Source organism: Mustela nigripes, chromosome 4 (assembly GCF_022355385.1).
Source record: "Mustela nigripes isolate SB6536 chromosome 4, MUSNIG.SB6536, whole genome shotgun sequence".
Taxonomy (NCBI): domain Eukaryota; kingdom Metazoa; phylum Chordata; class Mammalia; order Carnivora; family Mustelidae; genus Mustela; species Mustela nigripes.
Window position 1 is genome coordinate 172,230,328 of NC_081560.1, and position 19,635 is coordinate 172,249,962.

Sequence of the window (19,635 nt, forward strand, 5' to 3'; positions counted from 1 at the left end):
CAGGCTCCCTGCTGAGCAGAGAGCCCGATGCGGGACTCGATCCCAGGACGCTGAGATCATGACCTGAGCCGAAGGCAGCGGCTTAACCCACTGAGCCACCCAGGCGCCCGAGATTTTATTTATTTATTTGACAGAGATCACAAGTAGGAGGTAGATAGAGAGGAGGAAGCAGACTCCTTGCTGAGCAGAGAACCTGATGCGGGGCTCCATCCCAGGACCCCTGGGATCATGACCTGAGCTGAAGGCAGAGGCTTTAACCCACCCAAGTGCCCGAAAGGTCTACTTGAAATCTTCGGTCACAGAATCTTCAAATTCCTTAAAGGCTCCTTTTCTTGCATCCCCGGATGGTCAGTAAACCCTGTTTTTCCTACTCAAAACTTAAGGACAGCATCAGCCTCTCTCTCTCCCCCAGCACCCCCTCCCCATGTGTGCTCATGCTCTTGCTTTCTCTCTTGCTCTCACTCTCTCTCAAATAAATAAAATATTTTTTTTAAAAAAATGAATAAATTTTAGGGAAAAAAAGAGCAGCATCAGCATGAGTTGGTCAAGCAGAAAGGGAGGTGGGAAATGTGCATCTTTGCTTTAATCTTAAGATCACAATCCTTTCTAACAGTGTTTCTCAGTATTTCTTTTATTATCATTCCCCAAAGGAGCCTTTTCAGACAATTTTTCCTAATTGCCCCCCAATGAAATTTTAATGTCACAGATATACTGTGTATCTCTTAACGTGTTATATTTATATCTATGCATTTTAAAAACGGAGGGTTTTTTTCACCATTCCCTCCTGCAAGAACCAATTTTTGTACCCTCTAAGGTAATATAACATTTGTTGAGCCTGAACGATCTACAGAGTCTTGTCTCTAAACAGCCCACACTCACCTTTGAAATCACAGACTCTCAGAGAAATAAGGTGGGAACTTGTTTTAATAACTGAATTGTCCTCACCCACTGATTCTTTTTTTTTTTAAAAAAAGATTTATTTATTTATTTGAGAAAGAGGGTGGGGAGGGAAGGAGAGCAGGTGGGAGGGGCTGAGCGAGAGGGAAAGTCCCCAGCCGACTCCACACCAAGCACAGAGCCCAACATGGGGCTGTCTCATGACCTCTCATGACATGAGACATGACATGTCTCACCTAAGCTGAAACCAAGAGTCAGTCTCTTAACTGACTCAGCCACCCAAGTCCCCCTCACTCCTGGTTTCTGATAGACTTATCCAGGAAGGCTCTTTTTTAAAAAATACAAAAGCTGGGGCTGGATGTGCTCTATCAGGTTCTCTACAGTTGGAGCCTGGACCTTTTTTTTTTTTTTTTTAATGCCAAGTGATTTAAACACACACTCTAAATTTTGAACCACTCATCGAGTCCAATCTTTAATAATTACTTTTAAAGCAGCTCCTATCTCTTGAATGCTAATGATGTGCCAGGCCCTATCTAATTCTCTACCTCAGATTGCTTAGATTGACTGTAGGAGGTAGGTACTATTATTATTTCTTTTTTACATATGGGGAAACTAAGGCATAAAGGAATTAAGAAATGAGCCATGATAGACAACTAGTCTAGGCAATCTGAAGCCAGAAGCATCACTCTTTTTTTTTTTTTTTTAAGATTTTATTTATTTATTTGACACAGAGATCACAGTAGGAGAGAGGAAGGGAAGAGATCACAGAGAGAGAGGAAGGGAAGCAGGCCCCCTGCTGAGCAGAGAGCCCGATGTGGGACTCGATCCCAGGACCCTGAGATCATGACCTGAGCCGAAGGCAGCGGCTTAACCCACTGAGCCACCCAGGCGCCCCCAGAAGCATCACTCTTTATCATTAATCCACATACCACACACACTGATTATGCACAGACCTCTTCTACTCCATGTCTCTCTTGGCCATGTCCTGGCTCAGAAAGACACCAGAGTCTGTGCCTAGGATATCATTCCCTAAGATACCAGTACAGGAGGGGCTGGAGGGATTCCCAGCAGAAATTGGGTAATGCTCTAGTCTCAACTCCCAGCATCACTGGATCTCCTGTGTCCCAAAGAGAAACTGCTTGAGCCCAGAGTCTCAGAGACCCCCCTCCATAGCTCCTTCACAGTCCCCACTAATCCTTCCCCCACAAACCAAAACAAGGCCAAGGAATGGGGTGGGAGGCACGCCTTTCTCTCCGATACTTACTTTCTTTCTCTCTTCCTGTGTCAGCACACAAACAAATACTCTCTTGGCAAAAATAATAATAATAATAAAAACAGGAAAGCAAAAGTCATGCATTTCAATTCGTGCAAATCTCTGTCCCAGCCAGCCCTCCCTGCCCGCTACATGAGAGCTGAGGAAGACAAGGCTGCTCAGACTGAGGTTTCTGATCTACCTCTAAAGTTTCCCTGCTGAGACTGTAACAACTGAAAATTTGTTTTTTAAGAAAGTACCTTCTCTGCAAAGGGCAGCCCTGTATTTCTCTGTGACTTGAGCAATGTCATTACTGCCCAGAGAATGGAGACAGAGGGGATTTACTGCTTAAAAGGCTTCTCAATAAGTCACTGGCCTCGGTAGAGATGCATATCCATAATTTATAGAGGAAGTGATCAATCACTAGAAAATATGTCCTGCCCATTAAAGTGAGCCGCTGGCCTCCGGACTCTTGTCAGCCCATCCCACTGAAATGGAGGGTCTGGACCAAGGACACCTGCTACGACTTCTCTCTCCACTGCTGTTCAGGGCACAGACGGGAACTTTCTCTTTGCCTCAGAGGCTTCGAGTCTTGTAAAGGAACCAGGGTGTACAAGATAAGTTCATATAAGGGAAATAGAGGGGAAGAGACGTCTCTGCTATTCCCACAGGTGACGGGGACGTGTGCGCATCTAGGGCCAGAAATAAGATCTGGAGATTGAAGGCTGGGGAGCAAGCTGGGCACATAGAAACAGACGCGGAGCACTGGCTTATCTACTCCACTTGCAAAAGGGATACTGAAGGGAAAACAAGAGAGGGAGCAAAGGACACAAGTAACCAACGAAGAAACAGGAAAGGATTTACTAATCCACAAGCCAGAGAGAGACAGAGGAAGTTGAACCCTAGAGTCATAATGTGTCCATAATTGCTCAGCACTCCGCAAACTTGGCCCAAGTCTAAGGTCACCTGTATTTGCAAACACTCGGGAGCTCTAAGAGATACCTGTGTCCTGTCTCCGTGATTAATGGTAAAGGAAAACCAGGCATCAGGGCAGCTCAGCATATGTTCCTTGTCACACTGGCCTGAGCTCCCTCTGGTTCTTCTGACCACACAGTGGTAACTTGCTGCTTCCTGACCCTCGGGAACTATCCTGGAGTTCCTTGTCCCCATGGGAGAGGAGGAAGGCCAGTAGAAACAACCGGGAGATATTTCCCTCTTCTGCTCCCACTGAGACATTGCTTTAAGACCCTCTACAGACTGAAGTGAGAAGCCCACTAGTATTATTTTTCTCACCCACAGCTCTCACAAGAGAAACATCTGCTCCTCCTCTAATATGATGTCACAGAGACATCACTTACAGAGATATCACTAAAATTTCTTCCCCTCTGTTTTCACATTTTAATAGGGTCCAATCCCTAAGTCTAAAGGAATGAATTGCTAAGAGTGGGATTTCAGTTAATAACCAGCCTTGTGAGCATGCTGGGCCCCCGTGAATTCACCCTTGGTATGGCCTATAAGACACTGAAAGATCCAGTCTCTGTCCAGGTCTGTAACATATCCTATCCCTTGTGATACTTAGCTCCCCCCTCAAACAGACCACTGCCTCACCAACCCCGGGGCCTTGCACATGGTCTCCTTTCTATCTGGAACTCTCCCCTGCAGCTCTTCACTAGTTAATAGTCCAGCTTAGCCTTCACATACCAGCACAAATGTCACTCTTTCAGGGAAATCCTCCCTTGCTTACCCCAGACAAAGTCAGGTATCCCTGTTCTAAGTTCCCCAGCATCAAGCCTGACTTGTCCATAGCACATATCACTCATTCCTTCTTTGTCTTAAAAGCCCTAAAGGCACAAGTTTGACAGTCTCCAGCTACTTAAAGAGGGCCAGGGTGGCTGGCTTATAGTGGGAAGGGGGGATGAGTAGGTCAGAAAGGCAAATTAGGCCCATAAAAGTGTAAGCTTTTTTTTAGGATACTAGTCTAAGGGCAATGAGAAAATACTGGAGGGTTTTAAGCAATGCAGTGACATATCTGATTGACATTGTGAATGGTTTGCTCCAGCTCCTGTGTGGAAGGAGAGAGGGGCAGCGTTGGAGCAGAGAGATGATTTGGAAGGCTGTCATACTGGGGACACAGCTGCGCTATAGGGCTATTTGGTGGAGGTGCAGAGGAGTAGACGATTCAGTGTGCGTTCTGGAAGAAGATACAACACAATGCGTTGATAGACGGAATGTAGTGTTTGAGGAAAGGAGAAGAATCGGATTGTGGCGTGATTAACTAGTAAATGTGGCATTGTTATATTGGCATGGGGAAGACAGAGGAGTAGGTAAAGGAGGGAAATCAATGTTGTTTTGGGGAGTTCAACTTGAAAACTCTTTCGGATAGCCAAGCAGAAATGTCAAGAAAGCAGAAGGACTTGCTAGGAAAAGTCAGAGCTGGAAAAAGAGGCGGAGCAATCATTGATCTATAGACTGGTTCGCCAGGGTCAAGGCCGCTACCCGAGGACAATGAAGGGGGGCCCGGCCTCAGCGATGTTTGCTAGTGAATGAGCACAGGGAACCATGAAGCCCCGGGGAGCAGGGAGAGAAGGACCTGAGAGCAGGGAGAATAGGAGACGCGGAAGTGGTGTAATTGCCACAGCGGGAGCTCTAGGGTAGGTGGCAGGTAGCTTGGGAGGAGGGAGGACAGGAGCCAGTGGCCGGTTGTCCGAGAGGCAGAGACCTCCCCTTGCGACAGACCTCGCCAGGCAGCACGCACATTCCGGTCCCCAGCCTTTGCTATGCTGGTGGTGGTGCTCTGCCCCAAAATACCGTCCCTCCTCTTTCCAGGCACCGGTCCTCCCACGACTTTGTTACATATTTTCGTTACATATTTTGCAACCTTAAACCAGCTCTGCGTGCCTCTGGGCTGCCCGCACGCCGACCATTCACCGAGCACTAGCGAGGAACCGTTTGGGAACACCTTCCCAAACCGTGTCCTGCGTGTTGCTGCTGCTCGGTTCCTCGCCCTGGAATTCTGCTCAGTCCTAACACTCTCCGGTCCGGATTCAGGGTTCCGCGGTCGTGCAAGATCCCGCCCTCTGCTCGGGATCCCCTCCGACGTGATCGCTGTCCCCGTTAGCGCCCGGGCACGAAGCCTCGCTGACATGCACCCCAGCTGCTTCTGCCTGATTCTCCCCGAGGGAGAGCCCTGGGAAACCCCCGCGACCCCCTCCCTGGAAGGCCTCGGCCCGCGGACACCATCCCTGTGCTGACGAGCGCCACCTCCCGGTTTCTCTTGATACCGTCTCCTTGTCAGCAGGCTCCTTCCAAACTGCTTTCATTGTCTGCAGGAAGGTTATTCTGCTCCTTATTCTCTCTCCTTTTTTTTTTTTTTTTTAACATCTCTTATGGAATTTGATCTCAATCTTTTCATTGTTCATTTTTACAGGGATTTGGGTTGCTTTTTTTCCTTCCTAACATCATGGCTCTGGAGCTCCCTCTTCTGCTGCTTTTGTGAAATGTCCTCAGTAGGTTTCCCGTCTTAAAAAATCGGTCTCTGCTCTCCTCCCTTCTTTCATCTGGACTTTCTTTTCTCCTTGCCTCTGTTGACCCCATGCTTCATTTTGGATCTTGTTCCCAGCAGTTTCCACTCACTGTGGGGCTTTGTCTTGGAAGGGAATTTTGTCTGTTTAGTTTTGAGGATGACCCCCCCTCCCCCGACTACCAGACCCTTCGGATCTCATAGCTCGCACACAGCCTAGTGAAGACTAAAACCTCCTCCACTTACGGCCCTTGTTCTCAAGGTGGTGTCTTGCATCTCCCGTGAAGACCCATCTCCTTGTTTTGGAGCTTATAGCCTCATCAGATGCCCTGTTGCTCTCCCTCGCTTTCTCCAGCACAGATGTTGATACAATTCGGATCTTGGAGTGTTCCTGGTTTGTCCCAGACGCCCCCTCATATCTGGGGTTCATGAAGATACTTTAGCTTTTTTGTGGGTATTGCCTATAGATTTGGGGAGCTGGTGGGGGGTAGTTCTAGCTAACTGCGTTGTTTTATTTAAAGTGTATGTGGAGAAATTACAAAAGCACGCCGCCACTGCCATTTTTCCAGAATCGCTTGGGTTATCTGTTCAAGCCTCTTAACAACCCTCTGAGGTACTTACCCTTATTATCCCCATTATACAGGTGAGAAAGTAAAGCCTAGAGAGGTCAGGCAAAAATCCCAAGGCCAAATATTATATACAGTAGAAATCAGATACATATCTAGACATTCTGCCTGTGTGGCCTGCACTAACCCCACCGAAGGCCTTAAGTGTCATTAAGCTACCAGAAGGACGAGAAGAAATTGAGCAAACGAACAACAGGGAGACACTTGTTCACAGATGAAAGAATGGGATAAACAAAGGTCCTGGGGCTTCCCTGCTTTTGAGGAATTGGAAGAAACCAGTGTGGCTAGAGACTTGTGAGACATGGGGGTATCCCATGAGATGCTGCATGAAAAAGAAGCCAAAGTAGACCATTCAGGACACTGTAAGCCACGGAAGAGATTTTGCATTTTAACCTATATGCAATGCAAGGCCATCCAAGAAACTCTAAGATGCATGCAACAGAATTCAGGAGGCTCATTATGCTCCACTTAAAGAACTAAATTAGGTATCTTTGGACCTAAACGATTCTTTGACCACAGAGAAGGTGGGTAAATGGCACGGTATAGTATACTCATTGCCCATTAGGGAGTGAGCCCAAACAGAGGGAACATGGTTAGGGAGTGAACCAAAATAGAAAGGAAATGGTACCCAGGGAGGGGAAAAATCATGAGAAAGGAGGGTAGGTAGCGTGGGCAGGGGACCAGATTGAAAAAACCCTGGGCTGTCCTAGCTCAGCACACCCCTGGAAGCAATGGCCTTTCTTCACATTCACATCAGTTGCTTCTGAGAGGAAAATGGTAACAGAGCCATGGAGCGCGTTACACAGTTGAAACCGAAGAGAACTACTGCTTTAGGCTGCATAGCGCAGCACATTCTTTCAAGAGGCTGCATCCCCTTTGACAGTTTTTAGGACTCTGCATCAGAAGGTCAGCCACACTCACCTGTCAAGATATTTTGGGTAGTAATAACTCCCCTTTCTTGCTATTCATATCAGTCGCCTTTTGTTAGAGTCACCAAGGCTTTGTGAGCTGGCTTTGTGAGATGACTTCCAGACAATGTAATACTCGGCCCTTTATCTGTTCGCATTCAAACTTTAGGAGAAATATGAGGGAAAATGGAAGAAAGGATGATGCCTGTGACTTGGGATTATTTTTATCTACATCCCATGGAGGAAAGTTGCTTAGATACTGTGGAACTCTTTCTGGGACTTAATATGTTTGATAAATAAAGCAGAGTCACTTTTCCAAACTCACTGATGATTTAATTTCTAGAGCTATTTTAGGTCCCTACTTTAAACTCTGCCTTCTTTGGGATCGCTGGGCATTATTTGTGGAAAAGCCACTGGGTGGTGGGTCATAGGCCATAGGCCTGAGGAAGGTCAGGACAGCTCTAGTCAGCTAAGGGCAATCATGGGGGAAATTGCCACTAGTCAACCGGCCAACCTTACTCTCTGTCAGCTCCCACCACGAGTGTAGCTGGCAGGTAGGAGGTGAGTTGGGAGGGTTAGGAATGAGGTGAGGGACTTGGGACACTTTGTCCCAGGAAGGGACCAACAGCATCAGATGCCGTCATAAGATCTGATGCTTCACATGAGCGTGATTGTTTCCTCCTCAGCTGGAACTACCCTGTGGATGGAAACAGATGCCTCTAATTCTCTTACACAACCCTACGTGAAACTTCCCTTCCTACATCAAATGGGCCAGGGTATACTTCGCATACCAGTGGTTCTCAAGGCTTCTGGGAACATGTTAGAATACAATGCGTGGGCCCCACCCCAGAACTACTGAATGAGGAACTCTGGAAGTAGGGCCAGCAGGCTGTCTTAGTAAGTCCTCCAGGGGAATCTTAGTGCTCCCTGAAGACTGAGACCCTGTGCATCACACAAACCTAGCAGCTAAGCAAGAAGCATGGGAGGGTCCCCAAAGTCTCCTCACCTCTGGGGATGTGGCACTGGGCCCGTCTGGCTTGCACAGACCATACCACGTGCTTTCCACATGCTCTCGACTGAAGCCAGACCCTGGGGAAGAGTCAGAGGTCAGGTCAGCTGGAAGACACATCCTGGTGAGCTTGCTGGGGACCAAGGGAATCTGTGCTTTCTACACTGTCACGCAGGCAGACTTGAGAACATGCCCTTTTCCCAAACTCTTCCTCATACAGACAGAAGCTTCACCATCCACTGGTAAAGGGAAGTAGAAGAGTCACTTTAAAATACACCGCTTTGGCATATTGATTACTTTGAATTAAAGTTACTTGAGAAAGAGCCGATTCAAGAAGGACACTCTGACCTCCTTGGTCCTCCCTTGAAAGCAGAAAATAAATCTCACATGTGAAGGTACTGTCCCTATATCAGGAGGATAGAAGGCATCACTATTGCCAGAGATAGGGAATTCAGGGCCAAGAAGGCTGGATAAACAAACCTTGCTACCTCTTCTCTAATTAGCTACCCCAACCCCAAATCCTTCGTTTTGCCAATCCCTCACAAATTTGTTTCCTTGCCTAAAAAACATAAAAGATGCCTGCTTTGGTGACTTCTTTGAGTGTCATATTTTTATGGACTCCTGCACATATGAAATTAAATTTGGTTTTCCCCAATTCATCTGTCTTATATCAATGTAATTATTAGACAAACCAAAGAACCTAGATGGGAAGAAGGGAAGTGTTTTCCTTCCCTACGCTGACAGCTCCTTGTCCCCGGCTGAAGGTCAGTCCGTCTGCATTTGGCTAAGCAGCAAAGGAAGGCAGTTTCCACAGATGGGGGATGGGGAACTGTGCTCATAGCCTCCACCTCTCACGTAACGGTGATGATGATGGTGTTGATGATAGGATCCCATGCTGATGTTGATGATATGATGATGTTGATGATATGATCCTGCTGGAAAGTCATGTCCTTCATCAATAATGAGATGAATGCATGATAGAGACTTGGAAAAACTTCTCAAAAGACCACCTCCTTTAGAAATCTTCCTACTACAGGGTTGCCTGTGTGGCTTAGATGGTTAAGCATCCGCCTTTGGCTCAGGTCATGATCCCAGGATCCTAGAATCAAGGCCCATATCAGGCTTCTTGCTCACCAAGGAGTCTGCTTCTCTCTCTCCCTCTGCCCTGCTCATGTTCTCACTCTCTCTCTCTCTCTCAAATAAATAAATAAAACTTTTTTTAAAAAAATGAATCTTCCCTACTACAAAAATGAAGCAATATTTCTCTCCTCTTGCCCATCACTCAGAATCCTGAGTGATTTGTAGAATCACTTCCATTAATGTTTGCAATAAATCCAAGCTTGGGAAGGTGGCATTTGTTCATGTTGTTTTATAGTGTCTTTTCTTATTTTAAATGGAATATTGGAGTAGAGACTTTGGAATCAGAAAGATTTGGATTTGATTCTGAAAATACAACTTACTTGTTGTGTATCTTCTAATCTAAAGCAAACTCAACCTTTCTAGGTCTCTGTTTTCTTATCTGTCTAGTGGAGGTGACAATGTCTACCTTACAGAGTTGTGAAAACTTTAATAACCTGTGCTTATTATATAGAATAAGTACCTTTTTGTCTCCCCTGATGTTTTCTTTTCTACTTGCCTTGTATAATAATCTTGCACACAGATACCTCCTGGGTGAGACTTCTTTCCACTGGGGAAAATGAAGGACATCACCTTGTGACTTTCTAGTTTTTCATGATCCTGTATTAGTCAAGTCCAAATCCCCCATTGGACTAGAACACTTTCATTTCTCTATAAGTCTCTGATGTTTGTGTCCCATATCCCCCTAGAATGTTAGAACCAAAAGGAGCCTTAGAATTGGCCCATTTAATGTAATGTTTTCATTTTATAGGTGAAAAAAAACGTGATCACAAAGGCAGAGATGACCTGTTCAAGGTCATTTGGTGAGGTAGTAGCAAAGCACAGATTCAACTCTGTTCCAGTTCATCTTCTATCTGTTATCTGACCTAGCAGCTGACATCGAAGACACCACAATTTTCCCTGGGTTAGCTTCCTGCTAAATTTTAACTTAAAAAAAAAAAAAAATGGGAAAGAAACTGATTTTTCTTCCCAATCAATCCTGCCTCTAGATTATGCACCTAACTTTTTAAATCAGAGAATAATGGAACAGGCATAATCATGGATATATTTCACAGAGGAGCAAGAGCAAAACAATTCCGTGGATCTCAAACATCTTTTTAAAAACAATAATCTTTGCAGAAATCAGTAAGGAAACACCAGAGCCCTCCCAGACCACCCACACGGTCCTGTATCCAGGAACACCCAACAGGAAGTCAAAACTATAACCCAGAAAGGAGGCTAATTAAAGTACACAGCGGGGAATGAAGCTGGCCGCCTTCAACACCAGTAACTAGTGTTCGCTCAAACAACTGCAGCATCGAGAGAAGAGAAAGGAAAGGAAACTCCTCTGTTGTCGTTCATTCCAAGAGAGGCATGCTATGATTTCTTTGATGTTCCACCACAGGATGTCTGCAACAAGCAGCCAGGCCTGACAAGAGAGCCGCTCCGTGAAGAGGTCAACATGAAAACCAAATGATATCAGGAGAGATCGGTAAGGTGGACCGAAAGGTTACTACCTGGGTGATTTGGATGCAGAGTAAGACTGTTTCCAAATGTCAGACTTGTTCAGCAACCAGGCACTGGAGTGGCTGAAACAGTGCCTGAAGATGGGCCATGGTCTCCTTGATCGAACCGGAGAGCCCAAGCAGCCCCACACTAACGGTGCTGACGGCCTGAAACAGCAAACCGCAGTGCTAGGTGGGCCGAACAGCAGCGACAGCGGAGGGGGTCCAGCTAAGAAGAGACCTCAGGGGGTGGAGGTGAACGAGGGCTCTACTTAGGAGGGAAGGTCCTGACTCTCTCCCACTTCCTGCTCCCATCCTCGTGGGCTCGTGGGTCGTAACCTTGAGAGTTCGCTTTGGGCCATACTAGTATCATCTACTACTGACCTCTTTGTGCTCCTACTCAAGACTTAGAGAAAAGTGAGGAACATGAGCTCCTGCTTCTGTGTCACCTCCTGTGTCCCCAGCAGCAGCAGAGGTTATATAGGAAGATCCTCACCAACTCAATCCTAACACCATTCATTGCTGCTGGTATCACAGTTCTGTTTGTACATGCCTCAAGCTCACCCCCACCCCCTTCGATACCCCCAACGCCCACACCCCCAGCCCCATCTTTCTCTCAGAGAACACAACTCACTCCATGTTCTTCAATTCTTCAGGATCCCTTTCCCTAACAATGCCCCTGCAATAGTCTCCGCCCCTCCCCACCCCATCCCCCAAGATGACCAACAAAATATCCTGTGCTTCAGTGACTCCTGCAAGCACTGGGCTTTCTACTCACCCATTCCCTCCATTCGTGTCTTTGAAGGATACGCTTCTAGAGTATCGGGGTCAGTGATGTGTGCTTATCTTCATCATACCAGTGCATCTCTTCACTCTTCTCATCCACATTTAACTCGGACTTAAATATCCCAGTGAGCTATCCACAATATGAGGAAAATAAAAAGGTTCTCTAAGCGCCTCCTAATTTTCCCAAGACATCTGCTGTAGTTGTTACTCTTAAGTATTATTGTAAGCATTATTTAACAGTACACTGGCTGCTGTGAAGAAACAGATGCATTCCCTTCTCAGTGAGTTAACAAGTTAAATAAGAAAAAAAAAAGTGTGCATGCGTGTGTGTGTGTGTGTGAGTGCATGTGTGTGTGTCAGGAAAAGTACAACAGGCGAGGAAGGAAAATACTAACGAGATGGGTAATTACTTTGTACGGGTGTTCAAGGTACATGGAGGGGGGTGTGCTTCTGAGCACGAGTTTCATAAACATGGGAACCCACAGAAAGTACTTGTGAGACCCTTAGAGCATTGCTTGGATGCCTTAAACTGGCAGCAAACTCGTTTCCAACTGGAAAAGTGTTCTTCAACTCAGTTTAAACAGTCGGCGTTAATTGTTCTAATCCCTTTGAATAACCACCTCCAGGTCTCTGGATGGTGGTGGTTATTCTCTGGCCATTCCCAGATGGGTCACAGCTTGCTGTAGACAGCGTGTCTCTGAGGATGGGCTATATATAACCCACAGGCATTTTCCCTACAGAAAAGAGTATGTTTCCAGGGTCCTTGAGATACGAGCAGGCCCTAGGTCTCTGTCATGGAGCTTACAGTCCAGTGGAGTGGACACACTTACATGTGTACCGTGTGATTATGTGTTTAATTAGAACGGCTCTGGAGGCAAAGTCCTGGGAGCGCTCATGGCAGAGACCCAAGCTCTGGAAGGGGTGGTGGTCAGAGAAGTTTTCCCTCAGGATGGGGTGATTAAGTGATGGTAGAAGAGGTGAAGACAGATTAATCAGAGACAGAAAGGGGCTGAGGTGTTGGCAGCATCTGGAGGCCCATTAGCCCAGAAAGGGTGACACATGTGAGGCAATGGACAGTGGTCACTGAGGCTAGGACGCAGGCAACACTGGCTAGTCACAAGGCTGGAGAGCCGAACAAGGACCAGATCGGGCATGGTCCTGCAGCTCACATGGACAATTCTGATTTTATTCCAAGAACAATGGCTAGTCACTGGGTGTGGATTTGTGGCCCGATAACTATAAAACATGGAGCAAGATGTGAATGTTTATATCATTCTTACCTTTGGCTGACAGGAAAAAATAGTTCTTTGAATACTCCTCCAAGTTGTGTATTTCTTTTTACAAATTCAGAATGTCCTGTGAGGCCTTTATCCTCTCACTGTCTCTCTGGAATCCTTACTCTTAACTGTCCTGACAGGACGGAGCATGGCCAATGAGTCTGGTTTTGTTTTCTGGGGACAGCAGAGACCTCTTGTGTGCTACATGTCTGCCCTCTTGTGTTTACTTAAGAATCGACTACTCTGAAACCGAAGTTCGAAAATAAAGCAGCGTGGGAGTGTGAATGAGGGAGAAGAAGGTGGATTGGGTCTGTAGGAGGGAAAACAGCATCTAAGTCATGACATGAAGAAGAGTAGTGCTATGTTCCTCACCCTCACTCCCAGTCCCTCCAAGACGGGTGTTAAAAACTGGGGTTTATACAGGTTAACATGAATAGTCATGGAGTTTTGAAATGGATTAAATATCGGTTTGAAGTTACCAGCCTAAAATTTGACCAAATCCATACAGATTACTGAAATCAACATGTTGAGACACACTCTAGTTTAGAGAGAGTTCAATCTTTTTTTAAAGATTTATTTATTTATTTTAGAGGGAGAACTTGTGCAGGGAGAGGGGCAGAGGGTGAGGGAGAGGTAGAGACAGAATCTCAAGCCGACTCCCTGCTGAGCAATAGAGCCCAACATAGGGCTCCATCTCATGACCTTGAGATCCTGACCTGAAATCAAGAGCCGGGCACTTACCCAACTGAGCCACCCAGGCGACCTGAGAGAGCTTAGTATTAAGAAGGAAATTTATTGTTGATTCTGAGCCACTTCTGCCTCCTCAGATCCTTTCCAGGGGCCATTTTTTCCCCAACTGGTCTAACTGTCATCATTTCCTGGCACAGTCCCGTCTCGCTCTCCCCTCTCCTATCAGCCAGCAACTTCGCCTCACCTACCTACCCAGTCCATCTCCTCACCAAATTTTTTTCTCTCTCTTTCTTTTTTAAATTCTTATAGATTTCTTTATGGAATGAAATTGAATAAAGGGAATGTATGAAGAAATTGTACACAATAATATTATGTCAAGAAGAATTTCCTAAGAGTCTGTCAATGACATGGTAGAATGAGGAGAAAAAGAGAAATAAGAGGGCAATCACCCAAGTTATTTAAAAATCAACTGGATAAAGTCCCCAAGAATGTGCCAGCAGTAAGGCCCCAGGCTCGGCCCTATTGGAATGAAGAAAATGATCCTAAAAGGACTTCTTTCTCCTTCTCTTACTTTTTCTGTAGGCTGATTCTTTAACTCTTATCCAAAGACAGGGAGATTCATTGCTTTCCTGTAACCAAATTCATCAGAAACTAGAATAAAAGCTAGGGAGGGGAATATTAAAGAATCCCTTCTTTAACTATCAGGAAACGCCCTGGTCCCATGGGAGCAAATCAATGTGGGGCTTTCGTTCTAGGCCTGCTCCTGACTCTGTGATCAAAGGAATTCTCTGAAATCAGGATGGTAAAAACCGCTAACATTTTTGGGTAAAAACTGCTATGTTATACATAGCTTCCTACAGTGTCTGCACATAATTTTTGCCCATCAACAAGTAAAGTTTTATCCCCCAAATAGCACCCGTTTTCCCATTTATGTTTACGATGATTGCTCTGAATTCCATTTGTTATTTTTTTGTGTACAGCCTTGCAGAGCTTTGCAATCATTTTTTCAAAATCAAAACATGGGACTTATGAGCATTACCATACAGGGGCAAATCAAGGTCCTTACCATCTAGCACCCTAGTTGTGGTTTTCTATAGCACATGCTCAGATAAACGTAGCCTTTGACTTTACCCAAAATTCCAATGGAAAATCTACCATGACGTGATAATTTGATAGCACCTCGTACATAGAGCACCTGTACTTTATAAGCGCTTTCACAAATACCCACTGTTTCGAGCTTCACTTTGAGTAGTATTTAGTCCATCTTCCAAGTGAGGGACATGAAGCTCAAAGGAGGGAGTCATTTTCTCAACGAACGACACCGAGATGGCAAGCTGCAGACCAAGACAAGCCTGGATCTGTCTCCAAAACCCCAACTTTGCTGTGTAACAAACTACATCGACTAGAGACTTAAACGACAACCAGGCATTATCTCATAGTTTCTGTGGGGCAGGAATCTGGGAATGGCTTAACAGGGCCCCTTACTCAGTGTCTCACGAGACTGCTGTCAAAGTGCCAACCACACCGGGAAAGATCCGCTCAGGTTCCTTCTGGTTGTTAGCAGATTACGTTTGCTTGTGATTGTAGAACTCACAGTGGCTGGCTTCTTCAAGACAAGCAGGAGAGAGTCTCTGATTGCAGAGAGAGACCCCAGTTTCTGTTTTAAGGGATTTCCCCTCATTGAGTCAGGCCCACCCAGAATAATCTCCCTTTTGATTAACTCAAAATCAACTGATTCGGGATGTTAATTGCATCTTCAAAAGTTACTTCATTTCTGTCATATTCTATTGGCTAAAAGCAAATCACCAGTCCTACACACACACACACACAAGGAAAGGAAATATAGAACAGGACTCACTGGGAGTCACCTTATGATATGCAAAACACAGGCAGGGTACAGGCCAAAAGTTCTGATCAGTGTCAGTAAGTACTTTCTTTTAGCCATATTATTTTATCAATTTTCATTAACTTTTAGTACTTTCATTTAGCCATTATTATTTTACCAATTTTTATGATCTTTATGATGAGGATCTATATCTCATACTTATCACCAGTTGATTCTCTTCTAGGTGTCAGCATCCTAATTAGGTTACATTTGAGCGCATACTGGTTTCTGAACTTATTTAATACATAAAACCCAATTTATAGGTGAACCAAAAGGATCTCACAGTCCCCTAGCTACTAAGTCTTATAATATGTGAATATTATTTAATCTTGCAAGAGGCAAACCTAAGGGTCCACAACCACAGTGCCTGAGAGTAACCTGAGCTTCCTGTAATGGACCACACCAACCCAGTTTCTGATGAAAGTATTTTCCCCATAGTCTTCCCTCCCTGCCAGTGTGCTTCAATTCTCCAGTGCCGAGCAGGGACAATGATCAGTGGTCACCAAGGGATCAGAGGATCAGGACCAAGTGTAGGATTCTTGCAAGAGTCTTTCTTAACTTTCATGTTTAATTTTTGTCTCTTCGGGTTGAATAGTTAAATGGTGTAGACATACCCCACAGCCTTGATTTCTAGTCTGCCAACAAGAAGTAGGAAGAGGTGTCTGTCCTCTATCCAAACTGGTCAATAGAGCAGGGAAAGACAAACACCGCTTGGGATCTCTTAGAACTTAATGAATGAAGGAAACAAAGTAGAGAAGTAAGTGCCAGGAGCTAGGGGTTGAAAGAAATAGGGAGACACCAGTAAAAGGTGCAAACTTTCTGTTAGAAGATAAATAAGGTCTGAGGATCTGGTGTATAACATGGGGAGAGTAGTTGATAACACTGTATCGTGCCATTGAAATGTGCCAAGAGAGCAGAACTTAAATGTTTTCTCACGAGAAAAAGTAAAAGTGAGGGTACCTGGATGGCTCAGTCAGTTAAGCATCCGACGCTTCATCTCAGCCGGGGAAATGATCTCAGGGTTGTGAAGCTGAGCGACTCCACTGGACCAAGCTTAGAATTCCCTCTCTCCCTTGCCCTCTGCCCCTTCTTCTCCCCCACCCCACCCCCACTCACGCATGCTCTCTGTCTCTGTCTCTATCTCTCTAAAAGAATAGTAATAAAATTTTAAAAATTAAAAAAGAAAAAAGGAAAGGTATGGGAGGTATGATCTGCTAATTAACTCAATGAGGGAAAATTTTAACAATGTTTATGTCAATCGTCATGTTATATGCTTTAAATATCTTGTGACTTTGTCAATTGTACACCAGGAAAACTGGAGGGAAAACTAGTTAATTGAGTACACAGTAGTTGGTGCTTTTATGATTTGGAGAGGTAATAAATGAGGGAGATGAACCAAATTAACTTTGCTGTAACTTATCCTCTAGTACTATAAGATACCAAATATGTTTGAGCACCCTCTGTACCTTCTTCCTTGGGTTTCTACAGGTGCAAATGTCCCTGGTCTGGAGTGACGATGGCAAGGCTCCCTTTTCCATGTGGTATGATGACATTCTTTCACAGGCAGTCTGGGAAAAGACAAAAGAAGTGATTGTACAGATCTGGAAAGATCCTCACCACCTTCTTGCTCTGAGAGTAAGTATGGAGGGGCGCTTAGGTGTGCCTCTCTTGCCAAAAGGAATACGGGCACAACAAAACTGGTCAATGAACTGAAAGAGTTAAGTGTAATTTATGGGGAAGCTGAAACCTCCTTTCCGAGTCAAGAATATCTTCCCCACACACTAGCGCATATCTTTTGTTTAACACAGCTGTCCTAAGCTGTCACTCTGGGCCAGGAACTAGATGAGGTTCAGGGACTCCACCATGTGCAAGAAACAATGCCAGGCTCTTAGCAACTCTGGTGGTCCTACTGAGAGGAAACATGCATACCCAGAAAAGATAACATGTTGAAGATCCTGATATATCAGGAAAACCTGGGACCAAATCTAAACCCAGGAGTGTACCAGGCATATGATTTGAGAACAATTAAGTCATCTCACCCTCTGAGGACAGTAATAATACCCACTTCCTTGGAATGCCATGAGGATATATAAAGCATCTGACACAGTGCCTAGCAAAAAGAAGTTCCTTTTTTCTTCCTAATCACATCCCTCTTTCCCTGAAGATTCTTTTAACAGCAGGGCAAAGAGATGACAATGCGAAGACAGGAATAATTCAAGATGGAGGCTACCTGGCAGGCCAGACTGAAGCATGGTCTAAGACCTGCAGCTTTCAGGGCTGTGCAGGAGTTGGCTTGGATGCTGAAAGGACTGAGGACCATCCCAATTCACACTCATCAGCATCACTGCAGAACTTCTGAGACTTTGAGTCTGGTCAGCATGGGCCTTTCTGGCAAAAGTCCCTGCCTCCTGGAATATGAAGTCAGGGCTCTGGGGAGTATTTTAGGTTCCTCTTATTTTTCTTAGTGATTTATGTTTCTTTCATATTCTTAACTGCCTGGGAATAGGGCTGGCTTATGAATCCTGGAGTTAATGTCTTCTATTTTCATGAAGCTGGGAATGCATTTTCCTTCGGGACATTAGGCTGGCTGACCATAACAAATACTATATTTCAAGAGAAAATGGAAACGGTATGCATTCTAGGGATGGAATTCTCAGGCAGAGGTATCTGTAGGATACCTGTAGATATCTGTAGGAGAAGGCTCTGATGACCTGTCACTTTTTGAGAGAAAGGAAAACATGACTCCCTAATGGAAACCCAATAGGGTTTGAGGTTCAGACCCTCATGCTATTAGATGAAAGGCTGACTCATGAGATCTTAGAAGCCTATGAGCATCTCAGCTATTACTTACTTAGGACAAAATATGAAGACAAACAAGGAAAAAAAGACGAATCAAATTGTGTTCACTTGCAATTAGAGGGCATCCATTGTTTCTTACCATCCAGAATTACTTCACCTTTCTTTAGGTAAAATAGTTGTCTAAATTCCCTTTGGTACATCACCCCTTCTCTACTCTCAGTCTATGGGTTTTGACTATGGTTGGCTTCAATCACCCTGTCAGGGGTGGATCGCTTCTCCGCCTTTTGGCTAAGATCAAGTGTAATCACCCTGTCAGGGGTGGATACTGAAAAGTCTAAGTCACTGGTTCTCAAACATGTGTGCACAGTGAAATTATCTGGAGAGGTTTTAGAAAATGCTAATGCTTGCATTTTATCCCTAGTTACTCAGTCATAATTCTAGGGTATGGAAACAACATAAATATTTTTTAGCAACTCTAGGTCACCCTACTGTGAAGCCAGAATGTAGAACCACTGGTTGATCTTATCAACATATCTTATGTTCCTAACTATAGTGATTGTTTCAAAGATAGGAATTCAACCTTATCTCATCTAATGAGACCCTGACCCTAAACATTTGTCTGTTTGGAAGAGGGAGGAGAAGGAGACAAAGTTCTCTCTTCCTCGCTGGTGGTAAAGCTGAAATGATAAAATGTTTGGAGACAGTGTGACCCTGAGGAGCATAAGAATGAAACCAGCTTGGAGGAGCACAGCAGGGAGCAGAGAGATGGAGGAAGAGGGGTCCCTGTTCCAAGCTGCGCCTGAAGCTAATGAGAGCCCTAGACTTTTCAGTTCACAGCCAGTACACTTCCTTTTAACTTAAGACAATTGGTGGGTTGGGGTGGAGGGAGGTTCTGTTACTTGCAACTGGAATTGTCCTAATATACTGCCACTGGCCAACTGAGACCAAAAGTCTAGTTTCCCAGGTTAATCTCCACAACAACACAGATCAATCAGAGTTATAGATTTTTTTAGGCTAGAAAGAACCCATTGAGTTTCTAGTCCAACACACTTATTTTATGGATTAAGGTCTACAGCACTTTGGGAAAAAGTCCAGTAGGTGACAAGCTATATATCAAGATCAAATTTCCTGACTTGAAATCAAGTGATTTTTTTTTTTTTAAGCACTCCACACTACTTCAGTAATACATTAAAAATCTACTAAGACAGTGGTTTTTGAGAACCAATGATGTGTTTAGTTGTATGGATCCCTTCCTATAAATAGTCAGCTGTCCAACAGAAGTGGATGTGGTTCTCATTCTCAAAGAATTTACATTCTATCTATTATGAATTCCCCACTTGAAGACAAGAGGTATGAACATAGAAT

The 19,635-nt window shown here is 44.8% G+C and overlaps 1 long non-coding RNA gene across 1 annotated transcript in view; it reads right to left on the reverse strand.

Annotated features, from left to right (window-relative positions):
- The window catches only part of LOC132015388 (uncharacterized), a 21,312-nt gene extending 4,234 nt beyond the window's left edge, over nucleotides 1–17,078 (reverse strand). The window contains exons 1-2 of the long non-coding RNA XR_009403644.1: nucleotides 16,938–17,078; nucleotides 11,612–11,749 (exon numbers count right to left, since the gene is read on the reverse strand). This is a non-coding gene — a long non-coding RNA (uncharacterized LOC132015388). The remainder of the gene's footprint in view (nucleotides 1–11,611; nucleotides 11,750–16,937) is intronic.
- Nucleotides 17,079–19,635: the final 2,557 nt, after the last annotated feature.